The sequence below is a fragment of the Heptranchias perlo genome (assembly GCF_035084215.1).
Source record: "Heptranchias perlo isolate sHepPer1 chromosome 15 unlocalized genomic scaffold, sHepPer1.hap1 SUPER_15_unloc_1, whole genome shotgun sequence".
In the NCBI taxonomy this organism is placed as follows: Eukaryota; Metazoa; Chordata; class Chondrichthyes; order Hexanchiformes; family Hexanchidae; genus Heptranchias; species Heptranchias perlo.
The window spans coordinates 652,551-679,798 of NW_027138214.1; the positions used below are offsets into that span (position 1 = coordinate 652,551).

The window sequence follows — 27,248 nt, forward strand, 5'->3', positions numbered from 1 at the left end:
AGGCTCATTACTGATTATTAAATCTAAGATGGCCTGTTCTGTTGGTTCAAAAACATATTGTTCCAGAAAACTGTCCCGAATACACTCAAGAAATTCGCTGCCCTTATGACTCGAGCTGTTCTCCTTCCCCAGTCTGTATGAAAATTAAAGTCTCCCATTACAGGAACCAGCCCTCCAGAGTAGTTGTATTAATGGGTATTTACATTGACTGTACAGGGGTGGGTGGGTGTGTGGGAGGGTGAGGGGTGTGAGGTGGGGTGGGGGAGGAGAGCGAGGATGTAGCAGGGTATTTGGGGGAAGGGGTGGGGTGTTTGAGGGGAGGGGAGGGGAGGGGCGGAGTGTTCGAGGGGGAGGCGGGGTTGGGAACGTCGGTTCATGTATATCTCCCTCACTTCGCTCTGTTTCCCCATAGGCTGCTCTGAGTGCTGTGTGAGATGTCTCAGGGGTGTCCCCTATGCCTCTCTCATCGCCACCATCCTGTGTTTTGTGGGAGTGGCCCTTTTCTGTGGCTGTGGCCATGAGGCCCTGTCGGGGACCGAGAAACTCATCGAGGATTACTTCTCCAATGACTTTATGGACTATGCTCTCCTGGTGAATGTGTAAGTATCCCTATGTCTTTCTCTTCTGCCTCTGCCTCACTCGCTGATTCGCTGCCTCCGCCCCTGGTCTCTTCCCCTCCCCCCCCCCCACATCGGGCCCTAGGTTTCCCCTAGTTTGTGGGTGGTGCAGTAAATAATGTAGATGGGATCAGTAAGTTGCAAAGAGACATTTCTAGATTCAGTGATTGGGCAAAACTGTGGTAGATGGAGTTCAATGTGGGCAAGTGTGAGGTCATCCAATTTGGACCTAAGACAGATAAATTAGACTTTTTTCTAAATGGCGAAAAGCTCGGAACAGTGGGGGAGCAGAGAGATTTGGGAATCCAAGCTCACAAATCATTAAAAGCCAGTGGACAGGTACAAACAGCAATTAAAAAGGCTAATGGAATATTGGCCTTTACCTCAAGGGGGCCGGAATACAAAGGGGAGGAAGTGATGTTCCAGTTGTACAGAGCTCTGGTCAGACCCCATCTGGAGACTGGGTTCAGTTCTGGGCACCGCACCTCAGGAAGGAGATATTGGCCCTGGAGGGGGTGCAGCACAGATTCACCAGAGTGATACCTGGTCTTAGAGGGTTAAATTATGAGGACAGTTTGCATAGACCAGGCTTGTATTCTCTTGAGTTTGGGAGATTGAGGGGTGATCTGATCGAGGAATTTAAAGTATTAAAAGGATTCAATGGGATAGATATGGAGAGAGAATTTCCTCCTGAGAGGAGAATGAAGAACAAAGGGACACAATCATAAAATTAGAGCCAGGCCGTTCAGGAGTGACATCAGGAAGGACTTTCACACAAAGGGGAGTGGAAATCCGGAAGTTTCGGTTCCCAAAGGCTGTGGATGCTGGGGGATAATTTGAGCTTTCAAAACTGAGATCAATAAATGTTTGTTGGGTAAAGGGATCAAGGTCCAGGGAGCTAAGACAGGTAAAAGGAGTTCCACAGATAAGCCAAGATCTCGTTGAGTGACAGAACAGGCTTGAGGGGCTGAATGGCCTCCTCCTGGTTCCTGTGATCCCCTCTCTATGCCTGTAGCTCCACATCTCTCATTTATATAGTTTCTCTATCTCTGTACCTAACCCGTGCTGTACCTGCCCTGGGAGTGTTTGATGGGACAGTGTAGAGGGAGCTTTACTCTGTATCTAACCCTGTACCTGCCCTGGGAGTGTTTGATGGGACAGTGTAGAGGGAGCTTTACTCTGTATCAAACCCGTGCTGTACCTGCCCTGGGAGTGTTTGATGGGACAGTGTAAAGGGAGCTTTACTCTGTATCTAACCCGTGCTGTACCTGCCCTGGGAGTGTTTGATGGGACAGTGTAGAGGGAGCTTTACTCTGTATCTAACCCGTGCTGTACCTGCCCTGGGAGGGTTTGATGGGACAGTGTGGAGGGAGCTTTACTCTGTATCTAACCCGTGCTGTACCTGCCCTGGGAGTGTTTGATGGGACAGTGTAGAGGGAGCTTTACTCTGTATCTAACCCGTGCTGTACCTGCCCTGGGAGTGTTTGATGGGGCAGTTTAGAGGGAGCTTTACTCTGTATCTAACCCGTGCTGTACCTGCCCTGGGAGTGTTTGATGGGACAGTGTAGAGGGAGCTTTACTCTGTATCTAACCCTGTACCTGCCCTGGGAGTGTTTGATGATAATGCTCTGTCAGCAGGAGTTGAATGTTTCGAGCCATCTCTGCTCGTGTGTCGTGTGATTCGCCCTCTTGTGGGAAATGTGTGAGTGAGTGTTGATGTTTTTAATCCTTTGGATGGCCTGTTCTCTCTCCTGCTCCCAGAATCCAGGTGTTCCAGTACGTTATCTACGGAACTGCATCTTTCTTTTTCCTGTACGGGGTGCTGCTGCTGGCGGAGGGATTCTACACCACCAGTGCTATCAAGGCCCTCTTCGGGGAATTCAGGACCACCATGTGTGGAAAGTGTGTCAGCGCAACGGTAAGACACTCGAAACCCGCACCCCGTGGAACTGTCCAGACCCTGAACCCTGACCTCTGCTCGCAGCTGGACTGTGAGCCCCAATAGGGTGTCGACATAAACGAATCATGGGGGTGGGGGGAGAGAATCTTGCATCGTAAATCAATTGTTGGGATGGGGGAATCTTACAGCGTAAATCAATTGTTGGGATGGGGGAATCTTACAGCGTAAATCAATTGTTGGGATGGGGGAATCTTACAGCGTAAATCAATTGTTGGGATGGGGGAATCTTACAGCGTAAGTGAATTGTTGGGATGGGGAATCTTACATCGTAAGTGAATTGTTGGGATGGGGGAATCTTACATCGTAAGTGAATTGTTGGGATGGGGGAATCTTACATCGTAAGTGAATTGTTGGGATGGGGAATCTTACAATGGTGACATCATTGATACATTGCAAGTAGAAATTTAATACGTTCTGTTTTTCTCCGGTTGCTCTATTTTTAAGTCATGTTTTCCAGTGAATTTTCTCCAAGACTTGTCATGACTCCACAATCTGCTTTCCTAACCTCATGTCCCACCACAGTGTTGTTTTTAAATTATGATATCAAATCTAATTAGACACTGATCAAGAAGCATTTGGATGAGCACTTGAAATGCCATAGCATACAAGGCTACGGACCAAATGCTGGAATATGGGATTAGAGTAGACAGGGCTGATGGCCGGCGCGGACACGATGGGCCGAAGGGCCTCTATCCGTGCTGTATAACTCTATGACTCTATGACTGATCAATAATTCCCCCCTCCCCCACCGGCTCAGGGTGGGACACTATTGGGTGAATCCAACCACTCTTGCTCGGGGTGGTGGGAGGGACCTAGAGAGCGAACCAACTGGGACCCGGGGGGATCACAGGTAAACACAAAGCTGTTCTCACCTCACCCTCACAGCTGCACTCTCCTGCAAATATCTCTGGATCCGACCGGGCACCCTGGCTGATTTAGTTTTTACTCTTCCCACAGTTCACAAGATAGATTCCAATGGGAAGCCATTCAGCCCATCTTATCCATCCAGAATAAAATAAATTTATAGAAAGAAACAACTTTCATTTATAAGGCACCTTTCACGGCCTCAGGATTGAGGCCAATTAAGTACTTTTGAAGTGTAGTCACTGTTGTAATGTAGGAAACGCTGTTGCCAATTTGCGCATAGCAAGATCCCACAAACAGCAATGTGATAATGACTAGGTCATCTGTTTTAGTGATGTTGGTTGAGGAATAAATATTGGCCAGGTCACAGGGGAGAACTCCCCTGCTCTCCTTCAAATAGTGCCATGGGATCTTTTACATCGACCTGAGAGGGCAGACGGGGCCTTGTTTTAACGTCTCCTCTGAAAGACGGCACCTTCAACTGTGCAGCACTCCCTCAATACTGTACTGAAGCGTCAGTCTAGAACTTTGTGCTCCAGTCTCTGGAGTGGGACTTGAACCCACAATCTTCTGACTCGGGAGAGAGTGCTGCCCACTGAGTCACTCCTGACATCTATAGTCCCCCTCACATTATCTAACTGTTCCTTTCAATTAGTCAGAGGTTTTTGCCTCCAATACCAGCACAGAGTCCACTCCAAGTGTTGGTCACTCTGTGTGAAGAATTCTTCCTGACATCTGCCCACTTTTAACTCGTGTCCTCTTGTTCTAGTATGCTGACACACCTTGTAGTGCTCCAGATTAACCTCATCAAATTATTTCATATCCCTTTAGACTTCTATAAGGTTCACACTCAGTTGGTTCGTTTCTAGGTTAAAGTTCTGCAGATTGTCCTGTAATTCATCCAGGGATCAGGACCCTGCTCTACACTACCTCCATCAGCTGAATGTTTCCCCAATGTGCTGGTTACCAAAACATCACCCATCACCGCTGACCTACATTGGCTCCCGGTCGCCAAACGTCTCCATTTTAAAATTCTCATTCTTGTTTTCAAATTCCTCCATGGCCCTCGCCCCTCCCTATCTCTGTAACCTCCTCCAGCCCTCCAACCCTCAGAGATCTCTGCGTTCCTCCAACTCTGGTCTCTGGTCCATCGCTCCACCATTGGTGGCCATGCCTTCAACTGCTGAGGCCCCAAGTTCTGGAATTCTCTCCCTAAACCTCTCTACCTCTCTCCCTCTCTCTCTTCCTTTAAGATGCTCCTTAAAACCTACCTCTTTGACCAAACTTTTGGTCACCTGTCCTAATAGCTCTTTCATTGGCTCGGTGTCAGTTTTTGTCTGATTACGCTTTTGTGAAGCACCTTGGGATGTTTTACTATATAAATACAAAGTTGTTGCTGGAGTGAAGGTGTGATCTGACCAGGATACTACAGTTTTACAATGACGTCCTCCGATTTGCACTCACTGATCCACTCACCGTTCCATTTGCTTATTGCTGCCCCAATGACCTAACATGTTAAGGCCCCAATCTGCTATCAATCTCTTTCCACTGTAGCTATTTCTACAGCATTTAAGGACATCCATTGATCCTGCCAATTTGTGGGAGCTTTCAATTGTCTGTATTGAGTTTCAATCTTCCACTAATTTGCTTCATTTCAGATTTTCCCTATCTCCCCAGCTGCTTCACCCATGTCCACTGCCCCACTCTTCCCACCACTTACCCGCACAGCTGTCTATATCAGGCAAATAGTGTTGACCATTTTCCATTACCATAGGCATCAATTGCAAAGGCACCACTTAAGCCGCATTAAGCGTGCCGACTATTTCGGGCAGTTCAAGCTGCTGTTCATAGTTGTTCGTTCTTTAGTCCCATTCACAGCATCCTGGAACGGAACGCATTCTGGCCCCGTTTTAAAATTAACACGTCACTTTTCTGTTACCAGTGACAAAGATGAGAGCGCGGACCCGACCCGTCTAACTCGCCCTCCTACAGACTCCTTCCATCCTCCCCCATCACAGTCTGACCACCTCTTTAATGGTCCCAGGGCTTGTAGAGAAGTTAAGAGTCTGGGAGGTACTGAGTAATGGCACGAGTTATGTAGACAGTAAATGGAGAGACTGGATGAAGATTCCCTCCGTGCTTTCGGTGCAGCTGAATTTCTTGCCCCTGGTGTGTTGCTGGCCACACCCAGGACCTCGGCTGTCAGGTTATATCATTTATAGTGGACAAATCATGTCGACACCAACACGCCCACTATGCATAGTGGGGACTCTACTGTATGCCATCTTGGCCAGTTTGTATTGGGTTTGCATATCTAAAGTTAGGAACAGCTAGGGGTCCCAGCATCAAATACTGGGGCCACTCCACTCCACCCCTCCGCTCCCACCACCCTGACATCACATCCTAACAAGTACCCCTTTCAAACAATTCTTTGTCCCCACCCAGAATTTACCTTGAATTCCCACTGCTCTTGAAATCAATTCGCAGCCTTTCACAAGGAACTTTATCAAAGGCCCTTTGGGAATCTAGCACATCCTAGCACATCACATCACATGGTTTTCCCACTGTCTGCTTGGGATGTCACCTCCTCAAAACAAGAGTCAGTGAGGTTCGATGGGCACTGAGGCCAATGTAGTGACCCAGCTGATATCAACTACTTCAGCATAGACTAAGGATGGCCACTGGGACTTCTGGTTTGGAACGTTCCCTCTCTCTGCTCTCGACCAACTGAACCTTTGGGGGAAGTCAAGGTATTGTTTTAAAGTTAAATCTTCTTTGATGGAGCCCTTCCCTGTGCAGGGTAGCCTTGTATATGAGCCCAGCCTCAGGCTACGTCATCCCCCCACTATCTGCGTAACCCATGGATATTCCTGCCTGGGCCTAGTATCTGAAGTCCATGCTCTGGATTCAAAGTTTCCTCCCATCAGATCCAGCCACAAATTATAAAAATGATTAGAAATGGCCCAATAAAGGGCATGTTCTCACTGGAAAAGAGGAGGTTGAGAGGTGATGTGATGCTGTTTATCGGATTCTAAAGGGACTGGATAATGTGGACCGTGACCAGCTGTTTCACCCTGTCCAGAACAGTAGAACCCGAGGACACGGCCTGTGTTTGAAGGGGGAAAATTCAAAACTAATCTGTGGAAACAATATTTCAGTGAGGGAGTGGTCAATCTATGGAGCAGGCTCCCTGGGGAGATGGTGGAATCAGTTAGTATCGATTCATTCAAGAGCAAATTAGAGAGATTTCTTTCCGAAAATAATATTTTGGGACTCAGTATCTGAGTAATTTCAGACATAACATGTGGTCAGTGTAGCATGCTCGGGAGTAAAAAGGTGAATTTGAAGTTGTGCTCTCCCCCACTGGGGGCTTTCCTCAACTCATGTCTGGGCCTGTTGGAGATTGATTGCTGTGATTAATGAACAACTCCATTATCGTTGTATCATGTGACTACCAGGATGGACCGTGGTCTTTCTCGTCTAGCAATTCCTATGTACAATGTATCTAATGGGTCCTTTGTCCCTACTTGTTCTGTGGGGTGTTGTTTAGTAAACCTCTTTGATAAAGCTCCTTTTGCAGTATGAAGAAAAAACTGAACCATTGCACCTGAACACCTTGGCCTAGCTTGTAATTGGCTTCAAGCTCGTGTTTGACGGTGAGTCCTGCAGGGGTGAAGATTACACCCAATAACTGACTTATTTAAAGTACATTTTGACCCATTTTCGACTTTAATGCCAGTTCAAGGTCTAATTGTGTAGTGATTGCGATTGTCCAGTTCCATTCTGCACGGTTGGGTTATTGAGAGGTTTCCTGGGTGGGATAACGTTTTTCCAGCACAGTTTCTCTCCCCATGTAGGGCTGATCTCAGCCATGTTTCCCACTGACCTCTCCTCTTCTTGTAGTTCATCTTCCTGACCTATGCCCTGGGCGTGACCTGGATGGGAGTCTTCGCCATCTCTGCGTTACCGGTCTACATTTACTACACTATGTGGTCCGCTTGCCAGCTGGTCAAGAATGTGCCCGATACTGGCATAAGCTTCGATGATATCTGTGTGGATGCCAGGCAGTACGGTATGGAATCGGGCCACTTTTAAAAGTTTAAAACATTTCTTAAAATAATATTATGACTTTTTTCCTTGTGGGCACACGTGCCCTACGGGCACAAGCCTCACTGTACAGGACACCCTTGGGGAAAAGGTCACTGTCTCTCAGTACAGGATACCCTGGGGGCAAGGGTCAACATGCCACAGTACAGGACACCCCCAGGGGGAACGGCTAACATTGTATAGTGCAGGATAGCACAAAGGGGAAGAGCCAGGGACCATGGCGCTGGACATCAGCAGCGTTAAACACAGCAGAAAAGATCACCTGGTCAATCAAGAAGTAGCAGTCAGAGGATGAGGAGCTTTGGTTTTAAAGCCTTAAGATTATAAGAGGAAGGAACGATTGAGGGACGTGTCGCGTAACATTAAGGTCCTGGGAAAGAATGTGTTAGAGGTTGAGATTGCAGTGGCCTTTCATTGGGTAGTGGAATCTGGAACCCAGATCTTCCCCTAAAAGACTCTGGATGCTGGGAGTCAATTGGAGATTACAACAGTGAGATTGATAGATTTTTGTTAGGTAAGGGATATGGAGCAAAGCGGGGTGGATGGAGTCAAGATACAGACCAGTCAAGATCTAATTGAATGGCAGAGCAGGTGCGAGGGGCTGAATGGCCTCCTCCTGCTCCTAATGTTCATGTGACTTTCTGGTTGGTGAGCTCAGTTGGGTTCTGATGGTGAACTGGTTTGTACTGCAGTCATCCAATAAAGGTGTGAAGGAAACTCAACAACCAGCTTGTATCAGAACCTAAAACCTTTATTGCATTGGATATAATGTACCTTTTTCTGGATCTCATCCCCATTTCCTTACCTCTTGTTGTTTCAGGGATCCTGCCGTGGAATGCCAGTCCAGGGAAGATCTGCGGCCTGACTTTAGCGGCTGCTTGTAACACCTCGGAGGTAGGTGCTGATCCGAACAGATCAGTTCACATCTTCTTCCACTCTCCACATATTCACCCAATAAGCTGATGCCTCAAACCTGCAGCAGAGAAAATAAACCCTTCCCCTCACTCACTCACTTCCATTTGGGCTTTGAGTTTGAGTCTAGTCCTCAAAATGGCTTGTAACTCAAAGGCTGTGGAAATGTCATGCTGGTGCATGAGGGGAGTCATCATTACTCTGTATCTAACCGTGCTGTACCTGCCCTGGGAGTGTTTGATGGGACAGTGTAGAGGGAGCTTTACTCTGTATCTAACCCGTGCTGTACCTGCCCTGGGAGTGTTTGATGGGACAGTGTAGAGGGAGCTTTACTCTGTATCTAACCCGTGCTGTACCTGCCCTGGGAGTGTTTGATGGGACAGTGTCGAGGGAGCTTTACTCTGTATCTAACCCGTGCTGTACCTGCCCTGGGAGTGTTTGATGGGACAGTGTAGAGGGAGCTTTACTCTGTATCTAACCCGTGCTGTACCTGCCCTGGGAGTGTTTGATGGGACAGTGTAGAGGGAGCTTTACTCTGTATCTAACCTGTGCTGTACCTCCATGGGAGTGTTTGATGGGACAGTGTAGAGGGAGCTTTACTCTGTATCTAACCTGTGCTGTACCTGATCTGGGAGTGTTTGATGGGACAGTGTAGAGGGAGCTTTACTCTGTATCTAACCTGTGCTGTACCTGATCTGGGAGTGTTTGATGGGACAGTGTAGAGGGAACAATTCACAAGTGAATGATTCCCACTTGACTCAGCTGCCAGGAAATGACCAATGCCTGTCGAACCCCAAGAATGCATAACTCAAAGAGCAGATAAAATTACTCTCCAGGGCACATGCCAGTACCAGATGCTCCTGAATTGAAGGGAGGGGGGCGGGGAAGCCTTTGTATAATCAACTGACTTGCAGCCTGACCCTTTTGTTCGGTTGGTGTTGTGTTTAACGTTGAACTCCTTTGACCAGTAATTCTCCGTGTTTTGGGTACAGTTGGAGTCGACCTACCATTTGTTCATTGCGACGTTTGTGGGGGCTGCAGCTACTGTCATTGCTTTGGTAAGTCAACAAGGGGAGATATACGGGGTGTAGTGAGTGTGATTTACTGTGTGTGTGAAAATAAGAGAAACTTTCAGCTACCACAACGGAAGATGGATAGAGCACAAAATACACCAGTAACGTGCACGCAGACAGACATGTGTACAAGCTCTCGCAGATTCGTGCAGACTTCCATTTGTGCACACACATGTATACATGCCTGAGTTCAGAGCTCATCACCTACGCTGGATAACCTGTTCTGAGCTGGAGGATGGTGCACAGCTGGTGAATGGGCCCCGTTAATGTGGCTGATAGTCTTTGTATGATCACATTTGGCTTTCACATACTGTACAAACTGTAATGTTCTTTTTCTTCACCCTCCCCTCACCTCCCCTCACCTCCCCTCACCTCCCCTCACCACCTCAGCTAACCTACATGATGTCCTCCACCTATAACTTTGCTGTTCTGAAGTTTCTGAGTCGGGATGACTGCTGCACGAAATTCTAACTTAAGCACAGACTGCGCCCACCTCTCCCCCTCTCTCCTCCGCCTCGTTTGCACAGCTTTAATCTGGGAATCTTCACGGACTGTTAGGTGGCTCCTCACACCCTCCGAATCCTCAGTAACAGCTGCCCCTCGCCACACACCGACCCTGAGCTCATCACGTAACCTCCACGTAAACCAAAACAAACTGTAATGTAGTGCAAAAGACATAGGTGTAACGCAAGGGAACTTTTTAACTGCTGGTTTTAGTATTAAATAAGCTTGTGTATTCAAACCCATTTTACAAGCAGAGAAAATATATCTAGAATCTCAGGGCTTGAAATTGTTTGTTTTTAAACATCTCCTTTTGCAAGTAGTGTAGATTCTGTTTATCTACCATGTAGTTTGTGCATTCTGGGCTTATACCAGCTTCACGTGTGAACTTAAGAGTTGTGAAAATAAAAAGGTTTGAGTCTGTGAACTAGTCACGATGATGTGGGTTCCTCTTCCTGTCCTGGTATTGGTACCATCCACAGTGAAGGCAGTCACTGAACATCCTCCATTACTGACCAACACTGGAGCCTAGGGAGCTGGACAGCTTCATCCTGAGGGGAGGGGAGAATGGAGGACTGCCAACTCTGGTTGGAGTCATTCCTGACCTCGCGATGGTCACAAATGTCCCCGTATTGACCGCGTAAAGGTCGGGTCCCCATATTGACCGTGTAAAGGTCGGGTCCCCGTATTGACCGTGTAAAGGTCGGGTCTCCGTATTGACCGTGTAAAGGTCGGGTCCCCGTATTGACCGTGTAAAGGTCGGGTCCCCGTATTGACCGTGTGAAGGTCGGGTCCCCGTATTGACCGTGTAAAGGCCGGGTCCCGGTATTGACCGTGTAAAGGCCGGGTCCCGGTATTGACCGTGTAAAGGTCGGGTCCCCGTATTGACCGTGTGAAGGTCGGGTCCCCGTATTGACCGTGTAAAGGCCGGGTCCCGGTATTGACCGTGTAAAGGTCGGGTCCCCGTATTGACCGTGTAAAGGTCGGGTCCCCGTATTGACCGTGTGAAGGTCGGGTCCCCGTATTGACCGTGTAAAGGCCGGGTCCCCGTATTGACCGTGTAAAGGTCGGGTCCCCGTATTGACCGTGTAAAGGTCGGGTCTCCGTATTGACCGTGTAAAGGTCGGGTCCCCGTATTGACCGTGTAAAGGTCGGGTCCCCGTATTGACCGTATCAAGGCCGGGTCCCCGTATTGACCGTGTAAAGGCCGGGTCCCGGTATTGACCGTGTAAAGGCCGGGTCCCGGTATTGACCGTGTAAAGGCCGGGTCCCCGTATTGACCGTGTGAAGGTCGGGTCCCGGTATTGACCGTGTAAAGGCCGGGTCCCGGTATTGACCGTGTGAAGGTCGGGTCCCCGTATTGACCGTGTAAAGGTCGGGTCCCCGTATTGACCGTGTAAAGGTCGGGTCTCCGTATTGACCGTGTAAAGGTCGGGTCCCCGTATTGACCGTGTAAAGGCCGGGTCCCCGTATTGACCGTGTAAAGGCCGGGTCCCCGTATTGACCGTGTAAAGGTCGGGTCCCCGTATTGACCGTGTAAAGGCCGGGTCCCGGTATTGACCGTATGAAGGTCGGGTCCCGGTATTGACCGTGTAAAGGTCGGGTCCCCGTATTGACCGTGTAAAGGCCGGGTCCCCGTATTGACCGTGTAAAGGCCGGGTCTCCGTATTGACCGTATCAAGGCCGGGTCCCCGTATTGACCGTGTAAAGGCCGGGTCCCGGTATTGACCGTATCAAGGCCGGGTCTCCGTATTGACCGTATCAAGGCCGGGTCCCGGTATTGACCGTGTAAAGGCCGGGTCCCGGTATTGACCGTGTAAAGGTCGGGTCTCCGTATTGACCGTGTAAAGGCCGGGTCCCCGTATTGACCGTGTAAAGGTCGGGTCCCGGTATTGACCGTGTAAAGGCCGGGTCCCGGTATTGACCGTGTAAAGGCCGGGTCCCCGTATTGACCGTGTAAAGGCCGGGTCCCCGTATTGACCGTGTAAAGGCCGGGTCCCGGTATTGACCGTGTAAAGGCCGGGTCCCCGTATTGACCGTGTAAAGGCCGGGTCCCGGTATTGACCGTGTAAAGGCCGGGTCCCCGTATTGACCGTGTAAAGGTCGGGTCCCCGTATTGACCGTGTAAAGGTCGGGTCCCCGTATTGACCGTATGAAGGTCGGGTCCCCGTATTGACCGTGTGAAGGTCGGGTCCCGGTATTGACCGTGTAAAGGTCGGGTCCCCGTATTGACCGTGTGAAGGTCGGGTCCCGGTATTGACCGTGTGAAGGTCGGGTCCCCGTATTGACCGTGTAAAGGTCGGGTCCCCGTATTGACCGTGTAAAGGCCGGGTCCCGGTATTGACCGTGTGAAGGTCGGGTCCCCGTATTGACCGTGTAAAGGCCGGGTCCCGGTATTGACCGTGTGAAGGTCGGGTCCCCGTATTGACCGTGTAAAGGCCGGGTCCCGGTATTGACCGTGTAAAGGTCGGGTCCCGGTATTGACCGTGTAAAGGTCGGGTCCCCGTATTGACCGTGTAAAGGTCGGGTCCCCGTATTGACCGTGTAAAGGCCGGGTCCCGGTATTGACCGTGTAAAGGTCGGGTCCCGGTATTGACCGTGTAAAGGTCGGGTCCCCGTATTGACCGTGTAAAGGTCGGGTCCCCGTATTGACCGTGTAAAGGTCGGGTCCCCGTATTGACCGTGTAAAGGTCGGGTCCCCGTATTGACCGTATCAAGGCCGGGTCCCGGTATTGACCGTGTAAAGGTCGGGTCTCCGTATTGACCGTATCAAGGCCGGGTCCCGGTATTGACCGTGTAAAGGTCGGGTCTCCGTATTGACCGTATCAAGGCCGGGTCCCGGTATTGACCGTATGAAGGTCGGGTCCGGGTATTGACCGTGTAAAGGTCGGGTCCCTGTATTGACCGTATCAAGGTCGGGTCCCGGTATTGACCGTGTAAAGGCCGGGTCCGGGTATTGACCGTGTAAAGGCCGGGTCCCCGTATTGACCGTATAAAGGCCGGGTCCCCGTATTGACCGTGTAAAGGCCGGGTCCGGGTATTGACCGTGTAAAGGCCGGGTCCGGGTATTGACCGTGTAAAGGCCGGGTCCGGGTATTGACCGTGTAAAGGCCGGGTCCCCGTATTGACCGTATCAAGGCCGGGTCCCTGTAGTTGAGTATTTTTCTCATGGTTTCACACCAGTAGCTGTTGTGCGACAAATTCCAAGAATCAGGAGACCCACGGTGAGCAGAGGAAGAGGGGGAACCGAAGGCGGGGAAGTGATTTACAGAAGGGAGATCAGAGATGGGAGGAACTTTGATTCATCCGAACAATGACAGACGGGAAAAGACCCTCTGGTCTATCGGGCCTGTCCCACACAATTGTCATACCTTGTGTATCACAATATATACACTCCCCACCCCACCCAAAACCATGGGATCTCCTGGGAGAGGTGAGAAACCAGATTATAAACCAAAGCCACTTTGGGGAAATAGTTCCCCGACCCCCTTAGACGATCGAAACTAGTCCAGGAGATCACTCTGCCCTGATAATTCTCTGCATTATCGTCCTTTTGCACGAGGTGATCTCCACCCCAGACAGAAACAGATCCGACTCTCGCTTGAAGGAATTCAGCGAATCACCGTCCACCCGCTCGAGACAGCAGCCTGTTCCAGAGGCCCACTATTCTCCGGGGGGAAAAGAACCGCCTCCTGACATCGAACCTCGATCTGGCCTCGTACAACTTAAAATTATCACCCAGATCCCCCCTCAAGGATTTATTTGGAACAAGTTGTCAACTGAAACACAATCTATTCCTTTCATCATCTTACAAACCACAATCAGATCACCCCTGCGTCTACACTTCTCTAAAGTGTAGAGTCCCACCTCCTTTAGCCTATCTTGATAACTAAGATGCTTTAAACTGGGAATTAGTCCAGTGAACCTCCTCTGCACCCTTTCCAAAGCCTCACTATCACCCACCATATGAGGAAATCAACTGAGGTCTGACCAAGGCCTTGTCCACCAGTAATTAATGGTAACTCACTGAAGGGATGGTGCAGTCTGCCCTGGAGAGGGTGAAATCTAGTATTACAGGACAGTGTAGAGGGAGCTTTACTCTGTATCTAACCCGTGCTGTACCTGTGCTGGGAGTGTTTGATGGGACAGTGTAGAGGGAGCTTTACTCTGTATCTAACCCTGTACCTGCCCTGGGAGTGTTTGATGGGACAGTGTAGAGGGAGCTTTACTCTGTATCTAACACTGTACCTGCCCTGGGAGTGTTTGATGGGACAGTGTAGACTGAGCTTTACTCTGTATCTAACCCTGTACCTGCCCTGGGAGTGTTTGATGGGACAGTGTAGAGGGAGCTTTACTCTGTATCTAACCCTGTACCTGCCCTGGGAGTGTTTGATGGGACAGTGTAGACGGAGCTTTACTCTGTATCTAACCCGTGCTGTACCTGCCCTGGGAGTGTTTGATGGGACAGTGTAGAGGGAGCTTTACTCTGTATCTAACCCGTGCTGTACCTGCCCTGGGAGTGTTTGATGGGACAGTGTAGAGGGAGCTTTACTCTGTATCTAACCCGTGCTGTACCTGCCCTGGGAGTGTTTGATGGGACAGTGTAGAGGGAGCTTTACTCTGTATCTAACCCGTGCTGTACCTGCCCTGGGAGTGTTTGATGGGACAGTGTAGAGGGAGCTTTACTCTGTATCTAACCCGTGCTGTACCTGCCCTGGGAGTGTTTGATGGGACAGTGTAGAGGGAGCTTTACTCTGTATCTAACCCTGTACCTGCCCTGGGAGTGTTTGATGGGACAGTGTAGAGGGAGCTTTACTCTGTATCTAACCCTGTACCTGCCCTGGGAGTGTTTGATGGGACAGTGTAGAGGGAGCTTTACTCTGTATCTAACCCGTGCTGTACCTGCCCTGGGAGTGTTTGATGGGACAGTGAAGCTGATTCGGATCAGTTTTTCCCCACCTCTTTTCTAGTCACTTCCCACCTGGTATCTCATCACAAGTGACAGAGGCAAGTCACACTGTACTTGGTACTTGGCTGGGCAGCTTGTTGTTATTAACAGATACAAGGCCTGGTGGTGTGTGTTAAAGAGGCACTTTCACATCCATCTCCAGTGTAACTCACTGCCCCAATAGATCAAACACAATTGCTCGTGTTTCTTTAAACTCACCTCATTGAGAACAAGCAAGAGGGAATGTCAGTCTGGGCTAGGTGTGGTTAGGCAGCCTTGACCCAGTTTATAGTGGGAGTAAGTGACAGCACAAAGCTGTCTCTTCACTGGGCCCTGCCAGGCTGGACTATAGTGAGAACAGTCCCCATTGGTACTGACTCTCCTCAGGCATGTTGATGGGGCCGAGGGGAGGGAGCTGCACTCTGCACCTGGCCTGTCCTTGATGCCAAAATTGGTAAAAGATTACCAAAGTTTCGCTGAGCGCAAAAAGTCGCCCGCATAACTCAGTATCCCGAATTCACGGAGTGTGCAGCAATGTCTTCAGCCCCTGGAGCAGAGGCAGGTGTGGGCCTGAAGTCTGGTTACACGTGTGCGTGTTTGTATCTGTCTGTCTGTCTGTCCCTGTGAGCATCGTCTGTCTCCCATTTTCCCCCCCCTCCCCCACTATCTCCACACCTCTCTTTATAGATCAACTTCCTGCTCTGTCTGTCGGCCAACCGGGCGTACGCTAAGGAAGCTACCGAAACCAAACTGTGCGAGGAGTTACGGGCGAAGGAGAGCCAGGAGCTGCGTCAGCTGGAGACTCGCCACTGAAAACGGGCCGGGACGTTCGATTTCTCACACGTTGGGTTTAAGACAACGTGCTCCAGTCAGGATTCTAGTCTACTGCTGTTCAACATTGGCATTCTGAACCTTAATGAACAGAGAACTTCACCTCTGAACTCGAGGTGAGGATTAGTCTCCCCGAGCAAGCTTTGGCCCAAGCCTGGCTGTTATTGTGTAGAAATTAAAATAACCTGTCCACCAATGGAGGCCTCTCAACTGCCTGATGCAGATTAAAATATTGTATCTTTGGAAGAAAATAAAGAAAGATTTGCATTTCTACAGCACTTTACATGACCTCAGGACGCCCCAAAACACTTTATAGCCAATGAACTACTTTTTGAAGTGTAGTCACTGTTGTAATGTAGGAAAAGCGGCAAACAATTGGTGCACAGCAAGAACCCACAAACAACAATGTGATAATGACCAGATAACCTGTTTGTGATGTTGGTTGAGGGATAAATATTGGCCAGGACACCGGGGAGAACTCCCCTGCTCATCTTCGAAATAGTGGCATGGAATCTTTGACGTCCGCCTGAGAGGGCAGATGGGGCCTCAGTTTGACATCTCATCCAAAAAAATGGCACCTCCCTCAGTACTGCACTGGAGAGTCAGCCTGATTTTGTGCTCAAGTCTCTGGAGTGGGACTCGAACCCACGACCGTCTGACTCAGACGAGAAAGAGAGAGAGAGAGAGAGAGAGAGAATGCTGCCCACTGAGCCATGGTGGACACGTCTGTCCAGCCCATATCTACTCATCCAATAGTCAGTTTGGGTATTTTGGAAACACAAGATTGGTTAATAACAAATGTTTTTTTTTTAAAAGAGTCCAAAGCAGGACCTATTCTATAACTCTTGGGGAGCTCCCCCTTAGGGTCACTCTCACCATCCTGTAAATAAATCCCAAAACACCGAGAGGCAGACACCCAGCATCGGTCATCCGGCAAAGGAGGTGATGGGATTCCAGTGGGAGAGCGCAGTGTTGGAAGAGAAGGTAACTAGGAACTACCAGTCAAATACTCCACTGTGGGAGAACAGCCGAGAGGCATTAAAGGGGACCAATCAAACTAAAAAAGGAGATCCCAGGGGATATAGAAGTGAAAGAAGGCACGAGAGAGATAGAAATGTAACTGGGAACACTGGAGAGAAGTAAAATCAAAAGGAGACAAACAGGAGAAGTAAAAGGGGAACAGTCAAGAGGGGCATAATTCAGATAAAAGCAGGGAAGGGGTGTTTGCGGGGGAGGTTTGAGCGAGAATGCTGTGATACAAATTCGGGCCTGTCGCAATAGTTTCTTGGGTTCTGGGGTCAATCCCATAAGCAGTCTGAACCCTTCCCTTTTACCAGAGGTGAACCCCACCTGCCTGACCTGACCCCATGACCCACCATCCAGCTACTGCCACTATGCTGTGAGGGGTAGAGGGTGTGAGCATTGAGGGTGTAGGTTTTGGAAGAAAGATGTTGAGTATTAATTGTTTCTTTTAGTCTTACAAAAAAAACTGCATGAGGTGCATTCTCCAGATTATTCAAATGCATTAAAAAAGGTGCATGACACAGATCATTAATTGCGGGGGATGAAAGAGGATTGAGAATGAAAGACAGGAATATGAGAGGGAGATACAAACAAATCTTTATTCAAAGAGCCTGCAGGCTAAAGTCATGACACAACTCAACAAAGTTAGTTTCATCTGCTCTCTCGGGCTGAGTCAGGCTGGAATAAAGAATGCTTGACACGTCCGACAAATGGGCAGCGTTAGTTTGGACCCATGTGGGTTCCCAAAGCGATACCTTTCCTCTGGAGGAAGTGAGTGGAGTTAAAGGAAAGTTGGGAGGTGTTCAAAAGAAGAATTTAACGTGATCCAGAACCACTTTATACCCCTAGGGGCAAGAGCTGAACTTGCCAAAAAAAGCAGCCGTGGACGACAAAAGAGGTAAGGAAAAACATAAAACTAAAAGAAAAATGTGAAAAATAGCTCCGATCCTGGTGACTGGGAGAGATACAAAGTACAGCAAAGGGTGACAAAACAGATAGTAAGAGCTACGAAAAGTAGTATGAAAAGAAACTTGAAAGGGATATCAAAATCAACACACAATATTATTACAATTACATTAGGGAAAAGAGGAATGTGGGCCCTTAAAAACTGATCATGGTTTTTTTTATTTGTTCATGGGATGTGGGCGTCGCTGGCGAGGCCGGCATTTATCACCCTTCCCTAATTGCCCTTGAGAAGGTGGTGGTGAGCCGCCTTCTTGAACCGCTACAGTCCGTGTGGTGAAGGTTCTCCCACAGTGCTGTTAGGAAGGGAGTTCCAGGATTTTGACCCAGCGACGATGAAGGAACGGCGATATATTTCCAAATCAGGATGGTGTGTGACTTGGAGGGGAACGTGCGGTTGGTTTTTTTCCCATGTGCCTGCTGCTCTTGTCCTTCCAGGTGGTAGAGGTCGCGGGTTTGGGAGGTACTGCAGTGCATCCTGTGGATGGTACACACTGCAGCCACTGTGCGCCAATGGTGAAGGGAGTGAATGTTTAGGGTGGTGGATGGGGTGCCAATCAAGCAGGCTGCTTTGTCCTGGATGGTGTCGAGCTTCTTGTGTTGTCGGAGCTGCACTCATCCAGGCAAGTGGAGAGTATTCCATCACACTCCTGAATTGTGCCTTGTAGATGGTGGAAAGGCTTTGGGGAGTCAGGAGGTGAGTCACTCGCCGCAGAATACCCAGCCTCTGACCTGCTTTTGTAGCCACAGTATTTATATGGCTGGTCCAGTTAAGTTTCTGGTCAATGGTGACCCCCAGGATGTTGATGGTGGGGGATTCGGCGATGGCAATGCTGTTGAATGTCAAGGGGAGGTGGTTAGACTCTCTCTTGTTGGAGATGGTCATTGCCTGGCACTTGTCTGGCGCGAAAGTTACTTGCCACTTATGAGCCCAAGCCTGGATGTTGTCCAGGTCTTGCTGCATGCGGGCTCGGACTGCTTCTTTATTTGAGGGGTTGCGAATGGAACTAAACACTGTGCAATCATCAGCGAACATCCTCATTTCTGTCCTTATGATGGAGGGAAGGTCATTGATGAAGCAGCTGAAGATGGTTGGGCCTAGGACACTGCCCTGAGGAACTCCTGCAGCAATGCCCTGGGGCTGAGATGATTGGCCTCCAACAACCACGACCATCTTCCTTTGTGCTAGGTATGACTCCAGCCACTGGAGAGTTTCCCCCCCGATTCCCATTGACTTCAATTTTACTCGGGCTCCTTGGTGCCACACTCGGTCAAATGCTGCCTTGATGTCAAGGGCAGTCACTCTCACCTCACCTCTGGAATTCAGTTCTTTTGTCCATGTTTGGACCAAGGCTGTAATGAGGTCTGGAGCCGAGTGGTCCTGGCGGAACCCAAACTGAGCATCGGTGAGCAGGTTATTGGTGAGTAAGTGCCGCTTGATAGCACTGTCGACGACACCTTCCATCACTTTGCTGCTGATGATTGAGAGTAGACTGATGGGGTGGTAATTGGCCGGATTGTATTCATCCTGCTTTTTGTGGGCAGGACGTACCTGGGCAATTTTCCACATTGTCGGGTAGATGCCAGTGTTGTAGCTGTACTGGAACAGCTTGGCTCGAGGCGCAGCTCATTCTGGAGCACAAGTCTTCAGCACTACAGCTGGGATGTTGTTGGGGCCCATAGCCTTTGCTGTATCCAGTGCACTCAGCCGTTTCTTGATATCACGTGGAGTGAATCGAATTGGCTGAAGATTGGCTTCTGTGATTGTGGGGATATCGGGAGGAGGCTGAGATGGATCATCCACTCGGCACTTCTGGCTGAAGATGGTTGCAAACGCTTCAGCCTTGTCTTTTGCACTCGCGCTGGACTCTGCCATCATTGAGGATGGGGATGTTTACAGAGCCTCCTCCTCCAATTAGTTATTTAATTGTCCACCACCATTCACGACTGGATGTGGCAGGACTGCAGAGCTTTGATCTGATCCGTTGGTTGTGGAATCGCTTAGCTCTGTCTATAGCATGTTGCTTCCACTGTTTAGCATGCATATAGTCCTGAATTGTAGCTTCACCAGGCTGGCACCTCATTTTTAGGTACGTCTGGTGCTGCTCCTGGCATGCTCTTCTACACTCCTCATTGAACCAGGGTTGATCCCCTGGCTTGTTGGTAAAGGTAGAGTGAGGAATATGCCGGGCCATGAGGTTACAGATTGTCCTGGAATACAATTCTGCTGCTGCTGATGGCACACAGCGCCTCATGGATGCCCAGTTTTGAGCTGCTAGATCTGTTCTGAATCTATCCCATTTAGCACGGTGGTAGTGCCACACAACACGTTGGATGGTGTCCTCAGTGTGAAGACAGGACTTCATCTCCACGAGGACTGTGCGGTGGTCACTCCTACCAATACTGTCATGGACAGATGCATCTGCGACAGGTAGATTGGTGAGGACGAGGTCAAGTGCGTTCTTCCCTCGTGTTGGTTCGCTCACCACCTGCCGCAGGCCCAGTCTGGCAGCTCTGTCCTTCAGGACTCGGCCAGCTCGGTCAGTAGTGGTGCTACCGAGCCACTTTTGTTGATGGACATTGAAGTCCCCCACCCAGAGTACATTCTGTGCCCTTGCTACCCTCAGTGCTTCCTCCAAGTGGTGCTCAACATGGAGGAGGACTGATTCCTCAGCTGAGGGAGGACGGTAGGTGGTAATCAGCAGGAGGTTTCCGTGCCCATGTTTGACCTGATGCCATGAGATTTCATGGGATCCGGAGTCAAAGTTGAGGACTCCCAGGGCCACTCCCTCCTGACTGTATATCACTGCACCGCCACCTCTGGTTGGTCTGTCCTGCCGGTGGGACAGGACATACCCAGGGATGGTGATGGAAGAGTCTGGGACGTTGGCTGAAAGGTATGATTCTGTGAGTATGGCTATGTCAGGCTGTTGCTTGACTAGTCTGGGGGACAGCTCGCCCAATTTTGGCACAAGTCCCCAGATGTTAGTGAGGAGTATTTTGCAGGGTTGACTGGGCTTGGTTTGCCTTTGTCGTGTCCGGTGCCTGGTGGTCTGATGCTTGGTGGTCCGTCCAGTTTTATTCTCATTATGACTTTTTTTTTTAATCGAGATTTTACAACTGAGTGGCTGACTCGGCCATTTCAGAGGGCAATTAAGAATCAACCACATTGCTGTGGGTCTGGAGTCACATATAGGCCCAGACCGGGTAAGGACGTCAGGTTTCCTTCCCGAAAAACATTAGTGAACCAGATGGGTTTTTACAACAATCTGGTAGTTCAATGGCCACCATTACTGATACTAGTTTTTTTTAAATTCCAGATTTTATTTAGTTAATTGAATTTAAATCCCCTAGCTGCTGTGGTGGGATTTGAACTCATGACTCTGGATTATTAGTCCAGGCCTCTGGATTACTCATCCAGTAACATAATCACTATGCTACCATACCCTAATATTGTAAATGAAAATAAGCAAATGGTGGACATGTTAAATAATTACTCTGCGTCAGTATTTATAGTAGAGGAAGAGGAGAGCACGCCAGACACCCCAAGGAAACTAATTTTGAATCAGGAACGGGGACTCGGCAGAATTAATGTAAGCAAATTAACAGTAATGAAAATAATAGCACTAAAGAGTGACAAATCCCCAGGACCAGATGGTTTCCATCCCAAGATTTAAAGGAAGTAGATGATAATATTGCAGATGCCCTAACTATAGTCTTTCAAAGCTCTCTCAATTCAGGAACCGTTCTTTTAGATTGGAAAATTGTACATGTCACTCCTATTTAAGAAAGGAGAGAGAGGGAAACCAGGAAATTATAGACCAGTTAGCCGAACATCTGTTGTGGGGAAATTACTAGAGTCTATAATTAAGGATTGGGTGACTGAACACCTTGAAAATTTTCAGTTAATCAGAGAGAGCCAGCATGGATTTGTAAAGGATCGAACCTGATTGAATTTTTTGAAGAGGTGACTAAAGTAGTGGACAGGGGCATGTCTATGGATGTTGTTTTTATGGACTTCCAGAAGTCATTCGATAAAATCCCTCAGGAGACTGTTAGATAAAGTTGGAGCTCATGGAATTGAGGGCAAATTATTGACCTGATTAGGAAATTGGCTGAGCGGCAGGAGACAGAGTAGGGATAATGGGCAGGTACTCACATTGGCAGGATGTGACTAGTGGTGACCCACGGGGATCTGTGTCGGGGCCTCAACTATTCACTGTATTTATTAACCACGGGATAGAGAGCCACATGTCCAAGTTTGCCGATGACACAAAGATAGGCAGCATTGTAAGCAGTGTAGATGGAAGTATAAAATTACAGAGATAGTAATAGAAACCCGTGATATCTGAAAAGGATAGATCAGAGTACTTTCTAAATAGTGATAAGTTCAAAACAGTGGAGGTCCAAAGAGACCTTGGGGTCCATGTACATTGATCATTAAAATGTCATGGACAGGTACAGAAAATAACTAAAAAGGCTAATGGAATGCTGGCCTTTATATCTAGAGGACGAGAATACAAGGGGGTAGAAGTTATGCTGCAGCTATACAAAGCCCTGGTTAGACTACACCTGGAGTACTGGGTTCAGTTCTGGGCACCTTAGGAAGGATATATTGGCCTTGGAGGGAGTGCAGCATAGATTTACTAGAATGATACCTGGACTCCAAGTGTTAAATTACGAGAGATTACACAAACTAGGGTTGTATTCCCTGGAATTTAGAATTAAGGGGTGATTTGATTGAAGTTTAAGATATTAAGGGGAAACTGATAGGGTAGATAGAGAGAAACTATTTCCGCTGGTTGGGGAGTCTAGGAGTAGGGGACATCGGCTAAAAATTAGAGCCAGGACTTTCCGGAGTGAAGTTAGGAAACACTTCTACACACAAAGGGTGGGAGAAGTTTCGAACTCTCTTCCGCAAACGGCAGTTGATGCGAGCTCAATTGTTAATTTTAAATCTGAGATTGATAATACCTTTGGTTAACAAAAATCTAAGGGATATGGGGCTAAGGCGAGTATATGGAGCTAGTCACAAATCAGCCATGATATCATAGGAACAGGAGTAGGCCATTCAGCCCCTCGTGCCTGCTCCACCATTTGATAAGATCATGGCTGATCTGTGACCTATCTCCATATACCTGCCTTTGGCCCATATCCCTTAATACCTTTGGTTGCCAAAAAGCTATCTATCTCAGATTTAAATTTAGCAATTGAGCTAATATCAATTGCCATTTGCAGAAGAGAGTTCCAAACTTCTACAACCCTTTGTGTGTAGAAATATTTTCTATTCTCACTCTTGAAAGGCCTGGCTCTAATTTTTAGACTGTGCCCCCTACTCCTAAAATCCCCAACCAGCAGAAATAGTTTCTCTATCCACTCACTGTTCCCCTTAATATCTTATAAACTTCGATCTGATCACCCCTTAACCTTCAATGGTGGAACAGGCTCAAGGGGCTAAATGGTCTATTCCTGTTCCTATGTTCAAAGTTCAGCCAGACGGAGGATGGGGACAGGTTGGGCCGATGACCAAGAAAGAAAGTTACGGCACAGAAGGAAGCCATTCAGCCTGTCGTGACCGTGCCAGCCGAAAGAGCCTAATCCCACTTTCTAGCACTTTTTCCTCAGCCAGGAATTCCCCATCACCATGGTTGACAGGGACCCTCAGCTGGGTCACTCCCATTTTCTGTTTCTGTCCTCCACCCTTTCTCAGAACCAATGATGGGGTCCCCCTTGTCCTCACCTTTAACCTCACCAGCCTCTGCATTCAATAGATTATCTCCTGACGTCTGATCTTTCACAGGTGCTGCCGGATCTACTGAACATTTCCAGCTTTCGCTGGTTTTGTTTTATGACATGAACCTGCCATGTGAGATGGGATGGTGAAGAAAAAAAGAGAAACTATGAGATTAATATTGCACAATATGATGTGCTGGGAGGGAAACAGTTATCAATTTAAGAAAAAAAGAGAAAAATTGACTGCAGGGTGTGTCTAACAAATTGATAACCTCAAAACGGGAACAAAATGCCCCATTGTCAGGGAATTCAGAATTCACTTTTCACAAAAAATCCTGTCAGCAGGTTTTGACCATTGAGAAACAGCTGGGAACTAGCCTGAAAAACAAGACAGAACAAAAATTGTAATTCTCAACTCAAAATTGGGCAGTGATGAACAATCTCTCCTGATTTAATCTGGTCAGAAATCAGCTCAATGAAAGTGGGAATCTTGGAATACACAAGACTGAGTGAGTAACAAGGAAAATATTTAACTGCACACACTGAGAGAAGATCCATATTCCCACCATCTTAGTGCAGCCCCTGGAATAGCAGATCGCCCCCACTCTCATTAAGTGGCTTATGATGTTCTCCCTTATTGCTGTGAGTTGAGCATTTTCCCCCTTACACCTGAACTCTCCCCTCTGACACCTTGGAGGGAATTCTTTATTTTGTGTGATTCTTGAACATTGCACAAATAGTCAAGCAAAGAAAGCGTAGTTTCATTAATCAAAAGTAATTATTTAATGATGTTATCATTCATGAAGCAAAATCAAACCATACACATGACTCTCCTCCATAAAATCCAGTTATATATTAATAATTCACAACATTATTATGTAATGACAACAATTCATACACACATCAGGCAAATCATTAATACAAATACAACCTTTAAACCAAGGCTTTTGCTCATGGGGCCTGAATGTTGACCAGCTCTTCAGTACTCGAGGTCCTCCTCTTCTCGTGTGATGTTCGACTGCAGTGTGCGTTCCTTGTGACTGCCGAGTGGTGAAGAGACTCTTCTTCTCTCAAAGTCTTCTTTGTATATTGTTTTTAACCAACAGGGCGTGGGATTGGGGGGGGGTCATTCTTTTTGTCCAATCACTGCCTGTTGCTTCGTCTCAATCATTAACATACCACAATGATTGACAGTTTAGGCTTTGATCATGTGACTGGAGACCGTTTGATGTGGAAAAGACCATGTGCTCGAACGATGGGTTGTAAAAGGCCCCTTTACTCTCTCTGTTTATGGCCTTTCATGTAGAGATAGCCCCTTATATTTCTACACCCAGACATTCTTAACGGTCCTGACTTCTCCAATTGTGATGCTTCAGTGGTTTCCAGTCCATTCCTTATTCCATTTGACAATATGCTGGGTGCAATACCAGTTGGTGTTTTACAAATGCCAGTTCTTTTGAACAGATTAGCAGATAGGAATGAGAGGCCCTGCTTTTTTCACACCTATCATTGCCTTCCTGATCCGAAGCCTTTGATCTATGTCCATGTTGCCTTTTCTTACATTACCCCCTGCTGTGTTGAAAAGCTTGGGCTTCCAAAAGTCTGTGTGTTTTGAAAGCCTGACAAAGCTTTAAGCTCAATATTATCCACCGAGCTTATTTATTTAATAATCTCAATATCGATCCGCAGGACAATGTCTCCGATCCTGAAACTCAGACTTCTCCAATACCATCAGCGGCATTGAGGGAAAAACAGGATTTGGGAGATCACAGTTTACCACAGTACTGTGTTTACAGGTTTTCAAATGTCTTTGTTTAAAAGGGGCACAGTTAACCCTTTCCTTCATATGCCATTTGTTAAAAGGGCAAAGGTAACACATATTTCCTGCTTTGAAACCCACAACCTGAACCCTCCCCTCCGACACCCGAACCCCCCCCACACCCGAACCCCCCCCACACCCGAACCCCCCCCACACCCGAACCCCCCCCACACCCGAACCCCTCCCACACCCGAACCCCCCCCACACCCGAACCCCCCCCTCCCACACCCGAACCCCCCCCCACACCCGAACCCCTCCCACACCCGAACCCCCCCCACACCCGAACCCCCCCCTCCCACACCCGAACCCCCCCCCACACCCGAACCCCCCCCAACACCCGAACCCCCCCAACACCCGAACCCCCCCCTCCCACACCCGAACCCCCCCCAACACCCGAACCCCCCCAACACCCGAACCCCCCCCTCCCACACCCGAACCCCCCCCACACCCGAACCCCCCCCTCCCACACCCGAACCCCCCCCTCCCACACCCGAACCCCCCCCTCCCACACCCGAACCCCCCCCAACACCCGAACCCCCCCAACACCCGAACCCCCCCAACACCCGAACCCCTCCCACACCCGAACCCCCCCTCCCACACCCGAACCCCCCCCCAACACCCGAACCCCCCCCCACACCCGAACCCCCTCCCACACCCGAACCCCCTCCCACACCCGAACCCCCCCCCTCCCACACCCGAACCCCCCCCCCCAACACCCGAACCCCCCCCACACCCGAACCCCCCCCCCCACACCCGAACCCCCCCCCCCAACACCCGAACCCCCCCAACACCCGAACCCCTCCCACACCCGAACCCCCCCTCCCACACCCGAACCCCCCCCCAACACCCGAACCCCCCCCCCCAACACCCGAACCCCCCCAACACCCGAACCCCTCCCACACCCGAACCCCCCCCCCCCAACACCCGAACCCCCCCAACACCCGAACCCCTCCCACACCCGAACCCCCCCCCAACACCCGAACCCCTCCCACACCCGAACCCCCCCCCAACACCCGAACCCCCCCCCACACCCGAACCCCCTCCCACACCCGAACCCCCTCCCACACCCGAACCCCCCCCCTCCCACACCCGAACCCCCCCCCCCAACACCCGAACCCCCCCAACACCCGAACCCCCCCAACACCCGAACCCCTCCCACACCCGAACCCCCCCTCCCACACCCGAACCCCCCCCCAACACCCGAACCCCCCCCCCCAACACCCGAACCCCCCCAACACCCGAACCCCTCCCACACCCGAACCCCCCCCCAACACCCGAACCCCTCCCACACCCGAACCCCCCCTCCCACACCCGAACCCCCCCCCAACACCCGAACCCCCCCCCACACCCGAACCCCCTCCCACACCCGAACCCCCTCCCACACCCGAACCCCCTCCCACACCCGAACCCCCCCCCTCCCACACCCGAACCCCCCCCCCCAACACCCGAACCCCCCCCACACCCAAACCCCCCCCCCCACACCCGAACCCCCCCCCCCAACACCCGAACCCCCCCAACACCCGAACCCCTCCCACACCCGAACCCCCCCTCCCACACCCGAACCCCCCCCCAACACCCGAACCCCCCCCCCCAACACCCGAACCCCCCCAACACCCGAACCCCCCCAACACCCGAACCCCTCCCACACCCGAACCCCCCCCCCCCAACACCCGAACCCCCCCAACACCCGAACCCCTCCCACACCCGAACCCCCCCCCAACACCCGAACCCCCCCCCACACCCGAACCCCCTCCCACACCCGAACCCGCCCCCTCCCACACCCGAACCCCCCCCCCCAACACCCGAACCCCCCCCACACCCGAACCCCCCCCCCCACACCCGAACCCCCCCCACACTCGGACCTCCCCCTCCCCCCTCCCACACCCGGACCCCCTCC

The 27,248-nt window shown here is 49.9% G+C and overlaps 1 pseudogene; it reads left to right on the top strand.

The window, feature by feature from the left end:
- The first annotated feature begins 434 nt into the window (after window positions 1-434).
- Window positions 435-16,083, top strand: LOC137307457 (proteolipid protein DM alpha-like; annotated as a pseudogene).
- Window positions 16,084-27,248: the final 11,165 nt, after the last annotated feature.